This window comes from Anthonomus grandis, chromosome 20, assembly GCF_022605725.1.
Source record: "Anthonomus grandis grandis chromosome 20, icAntGran1.3, whole genome shotgun sequence".
Lineage (NCBI taxonomy): Eukaryota > Metazoa > Arthropoda > Insecta > Coleoptera > Curculionidae > Anthonomus > Anthonomus grandis.
In genome coordinates, this window is record NC_065565.1 from 908,878 (window position 1) to 917,885 (window position 9,008).

The window sequence follows — 9,008 nt, forward strand, 5'->3', positions numbered from 1 at the left end:
TAAATTAAATAATAGGTAAAAAAAAGTTATCTATTATGTTATTATTTAATCGACAACGTGTTTATTATTTCTCTTTAATAAAACTATTAAGGGTCGATATTTAAAATGTGATGTAGACTGTAAATAGAAATCGATTATTATTTTTTTTTTAGACTAAGAATCTTTTTAACCTTAAAATAATGTTTTTCATAAAATGTAAAATTAGTAGTAAACTTTTAAGCGAGTTCTAAATAAAAAAAAAAACATTTTAAATAGTAAAATAATTTATTAAACATAGGTGCGTACTTTCAAAATTCCATCAATTTCATCAGAACCACTAAAATTAACAAAGAACCCTTTTTTGTATAAATTATAATTTTTGCTTACCCAGGGAACAGAGAGAGCTTTATTGCTAAAATTTAATTTAAGAATTCCCATATCCTTATTTAATGCGCTTGATGGTCCTGTTTTCATTTCATATTCTAATCCTTTTTTACTGGAAAATCTATATGACAACCTTAATTGTTGTTTTGTCGATAGGATAACCAATAAATTCTTTCTGCATGTTGTAGAATTTGCAGTAGCCTTTAGAAGTTTATGAAATCCTTCAAATCTCATTCCCCAATAATGTCGAGGCGGGCCTAGTAACTTAATAATCTTAGGATAGTGCAACAGTATATGATGTTTTGGCCTTAGATATTCTTCAAACAACTCAAAAAGCATGGAATGATGTTTTTCAATTAGGAGTTTTAAAAAAAGTATTAAGTCGTTGTTAAGCATTCTACCTATTAGTATTTCTACAATCTGAAGGGTGATTACATAAAACTTCCAAATGTGATCATCTTGTAATATTAAATCTCCTACCAGAAAACTAAAATATATTACAAGAGACAACATTTCAGAAGCACTAATAAGGTGATTTTTTTTTAAGTGTTCAGATTTTATTTGAGGCATAGGATTCCCAGGATCAGCTTTTGAACATTTTTATCATTTAAAAGATCCAAGCTGAAATATTTCCTTTTGATGAGATGATTTATTATGAACGCCATGTCATATCTTAAAACACCTTCTAATAAATCATGCATTAGATCACAAGAAATATTTTTTGTTACATGAAAATTTGGCAGCAAATTCCAAATGCACGATTCTTTTACTCCATGTGACTTTTGAGCACAATATATATCATAATTTACCTCATTTCTATAAATAAAGCCAGATTCATCTGTTTCCTTGCGAGAATCCAATTTCGATGTTAGGCAGCAAATTCAAAGGGCATACAGGCTAAAGATAAGTACACCGCTCCTATTTTATAAATGCCCGCCCTAGAAACTAAAGGGTTAATGGGTTCAAAATCATCAAAAATTAAATAAATAGGATACACTTTTTTGTTCTTGAATTTTAATTTCAAATTTTTCCATAACTCTGCTTGATAGATACTAGTAATTTCAGAAATAATTGATTCCTGCTCTTGTATAAAGGTTTCTATTTTTGTAAAAACAGTTGGAATTTCTAAAAACTTTTTAAAATATCCCTAATACAAATGATTTGTCCCTGAACTTTATTTACTGATACTGATGTTTGTCCCGGTGTATCTATTTGGCGTAACGAAGTGGTTAAACCAATTTGATAAGGTTTAGGTTTTATAAAATAATTTGCATTTTCTAATTGTTTAAATCTTAGATATTCGGAATTAAAATTATCAAAATTTTTAACAACGGTGTTAAATATTTTGCTTATTTTTTCCTTACTTATGTAAATATTTTCATCAGATTTTTCCAAATCTTCCAAAACAAGTGTAAATATTTGATCAACGAGTATTTTAATGTTTTTCATTTTGAACAATACTTCTATTTAGAGAGCAATTACTGTAAAGTTTACCAATAAGTCAGCAATGAATGACTTGATATCATGTGTTGTCATAGCCGGTGTGCAACTCTGGGTAGGACCAGAATTGTCTGTTGTAGTATTACTTGAAGAATCGAAATTTTGCCTATCAGATGACAAATTTAAAGGATTTAATAAACTAGGTTTATTCGTTGCAGTATCTGTATGTAAAAAAGTTTCATCGTTGTCATGGTTGTGTTTAATATTAAAATGTTTACGTAGTCCATTAAGGTCCTTGTATGATCTAAAACAATTAAGCTGCCTGCAACGATATTTAGTGATAAAAGTATGATATATTTTTATATGTGTGATGAGAGTTTTATGTAATGAAAACTTCGCCTGACATTTAAAACAAGTAAATCCGCGCAAAAGTGTTTTCGAGCTTAACATGTTTGTATCTCGCCTAGATGTCCTGGGTAAGCAAGTAAAAATTATAACAACAATTTTCAAGGAATTCGGTAGTCATTTCAATTTAGCAAGTCGTTCAGAAAGAGAATTTTGGGATCACTTTTGTTACATATTTTATACAATAACCATTGTATTATGTACCAAATATGGATATTTGGCATCTAACGCTTCCAATACAGATTGGCAAGTATATGTAAACTCGTTTATAACCACTAACGCAGTAATGTTATTTAATTTTGGACCAACAATTATTATATAGGGTTGGACTGTTAGGCCCTTGGCAAACATTGTGTCTATCTTACTTTTCTTTGCATGTTCTATATCACCTGGGTTGCAAATATGGATAAGAAATCCCTCCCTGGCTTCAGTGATGGAAGGCTTCCAGTGCATTTTTTTTATTTTCGTTCTTGTCTTAGGGAGAATAAGTGGCGCCAACAAGTAAAGTTGAATTGCACGTCTCGAATCTATAACAAAAAATGAAATAGTTTTACATATTTCAAAGGAATATCTTTCAAAAATTTTGCGATATTGATTATACAGTATCTTTTCTTTGAAGCCCATTTGTAAATTTTCACATAAAAGTCGCCATGTAAGTTATTTTTTATATCATTTTATTATTTTTAGTTGTAATATAACTTTTTAGAGTTAAAACTAGATGTTACTATCGCGCCATTTTGACATTTGATACTATGAATTTTGTAAACAAATTTACTATTTAGACCAATTATTTACTCATGCCCAGTTTTAATTTTTTTGTTAACTCATTCAAGAATTATGATGGGGGGGGAGGACTTCAAAGAACAGCACTGTATATTCTTATTAATAAAAAAGTAGGTATTTGTTGTTGTAAAAATGTTATTATTGCTATATACAAGGTGGCGCAGCCAAAAACTTTTCATCCTGAATTTCTCTGGTATTTCGTAAGAAATCAAAAAACGCTCGCACCCGTCGACTTTAGATTTTAGAGGCACAAAATAATCTTACATTTATAAACCCATAACATCAATCTCTACGCGAAAGTGATAGCTACCCTTAAAATATTAAATGAGAACAAGAGACGTCCCATTTGAAATTTTAAAAGTACCTATCACCCCCGCGTAGGGGTTGATGTTATAGGTTTATATAAATGCAAGATAATTTTGTCGCCCTAAAGTGTTTTTGACTTTTTACAAAATACCGGAGAATTTCGGGTTGGAAAGTTTTCGCTGCGTTACCCTGTATTTTATTATAGTTTTAAAATACCTTTTGTTATTTCACCTTCCAGTAGGTCCAGAAATGTATTGTCAGCGGGGCTTAATAGTATTTTTCGTTGGTTTAGCACATTTTGAAAGAATGCTTCAAATTCTGTTTCAATATCAAAATCTGGTGGAATGCCATTGAAGTGTGCAAAGTCATAATGAATCTAGAATGTTAAAAAAATAAATGTTAATAAATATCACTCATTTAAAAGTCCATTTTCGTCTGAACTTAAATTAAGTCTGCCAATTAGGAAAAAGTACCAATTAGGAAAAAATCAAAGAAGTGCAAAAAATGAACATTAACCTTGACATTAACATTAATAATTGCAGGCGATGAATAAATTTCGACTTACCAGTTCACTTGCAAGATTCGTTTTTAAAATTGGCCATTGCTCCAAAAAGTCAGATATTGATTCACATTGTGACAGTTTTCTTATTGGATATGCCGTTTTCCAGTGAGTTATGACTTCTCCAGCTGGCTCAGTATTTCTTCTGAGACTTATTTGACTTTTATCTTTTGCTGCTGGCGAAATAAGATCGGCAATTTCTGAAATAAATAATGTATATACATACATATTTTTACCAAATGTTTATTGTATAAAAATAGTTGTAAGAAATATAAGCCTGAGTAGTGGTAACCTTACCTTCTATGTTAGAAGTACTGCTGCCTCCCAATTTTTTTTTAGGCTGGTTTTCCTTGAGGTTCTTGATCAGGTAAAGTAAATTTCTCTGCTTGTCTACGAGTTTTCTTCTTGCTTTTTCATGCTTGTGATGTGAGGACATGGATTTCGATACCGCAGCAACATAGTATGTAGAACAATGTTAGTGGAAAGGCCTCTACAATTTTTTTTTGACAGGACTAAAAAGTCCTCGGTATTAAGTTTTCCATGTACATGAATAAGATCCTTAAATAAAATTTCACATAATCTGTCTCTATCAGTATTATCTAATTTAGATTTTGCAGATTTGCATAATATAGCATCACCAACAATGTCATTTTTTAAAAAGCTCGTCAGATCAAAGTTTTCTATGGAAGATTTTTTAAGCGAATTTTCTTGATGGTCAACTGTTGAAGAATATGTGACTTCTGATGAATATACCGTTTCTGTAGTTGCAAGACTACTATTGTCTTCTTTTTTTTTCGATGAGCGTGGAGTTCGTTGGCAAGAGACTATCAACATATAAGATAGGAATGCTTTCTAAATTAAGCATCCCATCATTCTCTGTTGCCGTTACATTTCCACTTGTAGTATCCAGATCGAGATCCAGATTACTAATATTTTGTTCAACTAATTTATTTTTTTTTTCTGGAGGCTCTTCTACCTAAAAAATTTACATAATAAATACTTTGATGAAATATGGGAGTAAATAATATTTATTTTTTTGAGTTTGAAGAAAACTTTTTACGTAAATATTTAAAAAATATTTAATATATGAAAAATTTATTAATAATAAAATAATAAATATATTATACCACAGATTTAACGAGACAAACAAATAAGTAAAGCAATGCATTAAAAACGGTACACCGAATGGATCCCAACTTTAAAAAGTTAAGATCCATTGGACTTCGACCCGACGGATTCGCTCCTCGGTCCGTGCTTAGTTGCCAATACAATTTTGTATGAGGAAGGTTTTTATCTATTTTTAGTATTTTAGGAAAAATGCCTGCTTCGGTCTGCGCTGGTTGGATTCATTGTGGCCGTCGGCGATGAACGGCGTCGAGTCGATGAGCGTCTTTACCTATCTTTTTATTTAGGAACTAAGCAAATTGAAAATTATTGTAAATGATTATTTCTCACTTTACTCCCGTGCGTTCTATGGGTCTAATAGTCTGATCTTTATAAAAGACATAATTGCGTTTTCAATATGCTTCCACGTTCAAGGGTTACTGCAGCAGGCAATAAATGCGACTATTACAATTGCGGAAATACTAGACGTATTGAAAAAATAAAAATGTTTAAATTTCCAATAAAACGCAAAGAAATTTGTGATGTTTGGATTTTTAATAGTGGTAAGTTACAAAATAAAATTATGTTTACTTTACCATTTACATCACACAGTTTGTGTTTTCATATGAATAAAATTAAACTAATATTTTTTAAAATGCTATGTTTAAATTAAAACTAAGTTATTTCTTTAGTTATAATAGTAAATACAGCTATAATAGTAAGCTATAGTTGCCTGATAATGCAGATGCAGATTTTGCCTGATGATGCAATATAATTGCCTGAACATTGAAATAATTATTGATATGAGTTATTTATGCTCGAATTTATGTTTTCAGAGATACCAAACATTTATCCTCTAACCAAATAATAATGAAATGTAGACATCTAGAACAATTATCAAACACATTTTTGTCTCTTAACCTTTTAAAAAAATTTGAAAAAGGCAAAACCTTATTTTATCAAAATATTTTTTTAATAATAAACTTAAATGCAGAACTACTTTCTTATTACAAAAATAATTTAGTAAATTAGTACACATATTATACATTTATTTTAAATTTAAAATTATTTTTACAGTAGAAACAACACTTAAAGCCCCCAAAATAATAAAAAATAAACTTCTTAAAAAGATCTTATTCTTATTAATACTTTACGAATATAATTTAACTATATTAGCAATAAATATAACTTTTTTTAAAACATCTTTTTTAACAAAAATAATATGTTAATTTACATAATAAACAAATAAGTATACAGGGTGTCCCATAAATAATGGTAAATATTTTAACAGTAGATTTCTTTAAAAAAAATTAAGATTAGGTAAAATTTTCCTTGTCCGAAAGTCAAGGCATCCATGATTCAGAGTGATAAATTTAATAACGTTACTAAACGTATGCGAGTTTGAATTTTTATAATGAAGCATCAAAGTAACTGACAAGAACATAAACCATAACAGTGAGAATGACGTCTATAATAATTCATCTTGTTATGCACAGTCTATTTAAAAAATATTTTAAATTCAAGTGGGAAAATAAAATTTTATCTTGAGGGCATTGAAAAACTAGTCGGTCTTCCGGAAGATAGGCTTAAAAACCAATGTATTTGCGAAAGACATTTTACAGAGAATGACTGGAAAACGGAAAAAAGACATCGATTAAAAGACAGTGCCGTCCCTATTAATTATAAATGTTTATTGGACAGTGAACAGAATTTACGCGTTTTAACAGTTTGAACAGAATTACGAGTTTGTTAAAAAAATTATCGACTTCCCGGATACTCTTAACAGTCCAAGAAAAGTAAAACTTAAAAATAAAATCTCTTATCAAAGGAAAAAAATACATATCATTAAGAGAAAAATGACTCGGTTGAGAGAAAAAGTTCGCAAGTCCAAATTTTCAATTTTTAATTTGTTACCTTTTTTATCATTCTTATCCATACCTGCAAAAACGTTTGTTATGATGCAAGTACGGGGTAAACGTCGTACTTTATATTCCCGCAACGAAAAGGAGTTGGCGGTCTCCCTGTACTATAAATCACCATCGTGTTACAATTTTTTAAGAAGAAAAGGCATTATATTACCATCTACGTCAACCATTCAAAAATGGATTGGTCAAAATACATTTAAGACTGGCGTAGATGATAATATAAAAACCTGTCTTAAGCTGAAGTGTGCAGGTATGGATAAGAATGAAAAAAATGTTTGGTGGCTTTTGATGAAATGTCAATCAAAAAATGCCTCGAATATAATAAAAAACTGGACCTAATAGAAGGTTTTGAAGACTTAGGTCCTTTAGGACGAAAACCAACGGAAGCCACTCATGTCTTAGTTTTTTCTATTCGAACATATTCATCATGGAAATTTCCACTTGCATACTTTTTCTCTCACACCACTACAAGTGGCAAGAATTTAAAACTTTTGATTTTTTACGTTTTAAAATCTCTAAATGAGATTGGTTTTATTCCCAAGGCAATAGTGTGTGACCAAGGAAGTCCTAATAGGGCACCTTTTAAATTATTGAGTATTACTAAGGAACGACCTTTTTTTTATTATAATGATTTAAAAATTTTTGCTCTATTTGACGCCCGGCATCTTTTCAAAAGTATTAGGAACAATTTGTTGTCGGGAACTTTTAAGTTGGGAAATAAGAGCATATGTTTTAATGTTATTAGGAAAACGTATGAAATTGATAAATCTTCATCTACAACAAGAACTCTTCCCAAAATTACCGATAAACATATTTTTCCTAATGCATTTGAAAAAATGTCATGCTCCTTAGCGCTACAGGTTTTTTCAAGTACTATGGCAGGCGCTATACGAACGGTAATATTACTGCTGATTTTATAGAACTGATGAACAATTTATTCGATGTTTTAAATAGCAAACGCCCTTTTGCCAAAAATCCTTTTAACCGTGGTCTTAGCGAAAACAGTTCTTGTGTGAATCTGGTTTTTGGCAAAGGTAAATCTGTTTTTGAAGCATTGATTAAGTTGTACCGTAAAAAGGGAAAGACCGTAAATAGCGAAACAAGGCCTCCATGTTTCGATGGAATTATTCATACTATAAATGCAATTGAACAGCTTTTTGAAAGTGAAAAAAAGGAAAATATTCAGTTTATTCTCACAAATAGATTAAATCAAGATTTCTTGGAAAACTTGTTTTCAATGGCCAGGCAACGGGGTGGTTGGAATTTAAATCCAACTGCAAAGTCATTTCGACTATTTTTCAGGATTAAATCCATAACGGGTTTATTAACTCCATCAAAGTTATCGAATTGCGAAGATGATACAGATACTCAACTTTTGTTGTCAGGAATTACAAGGAATATTGATACAAAATGTGATAGCGAAAAAACCACTCAAGATGTTCATATATCAGAAAAACTAAATATTGAAGAAGATCGGTCTGAAAGTTCGGTTTCTGAATCAAAAGAAATTGCAGCAGAAGAACAGTCAAAGAACCTGAGATAAATTTGGAAGAATCGGCAAATAACTATTATGCGGGGTATTTAGTTCGACGTGTTATCGAACAATTTAAATGTAAAAAATGCAAATTAAATTTTCAAAACAGCACAAAATTTACCGACCGTTCTCAAATTTTTTCCCTTCATAAAAGTTTCACTGGGCGAGAGAAAACATTTCTTGTAATTCCTACTTCAGAAGTTGAGTATATTGTGTCAAAAGCAATGTCCAAGTTTCAAAAATATTTAAAAAAATATAAGTATCAAGAGTTTGTGGCAACAAAAATTAAAAATAAAATTGTTTTAAAACATCTAGTATGGTTGGGGAAAAAACTCTGTCTGAAAAAACGACTGTCATGACCATAAACTGTTTTTATTAAACAAACTTGTTCAAATAGGTTTATTTAAGTTCTGCAAATGGTCAAGGGAAATGTCAAAAAATGACAAACCAAAATTAGACATTTGCAAAATTTGTAAGAAAAATATAATGTACTTAACTTACCTAAGAATATTTTTTATACTATACTTTAACTACAGTGCGTTTTTTAAGAATCATCATAGATGATCTTACATGGATGATTTTACATGAA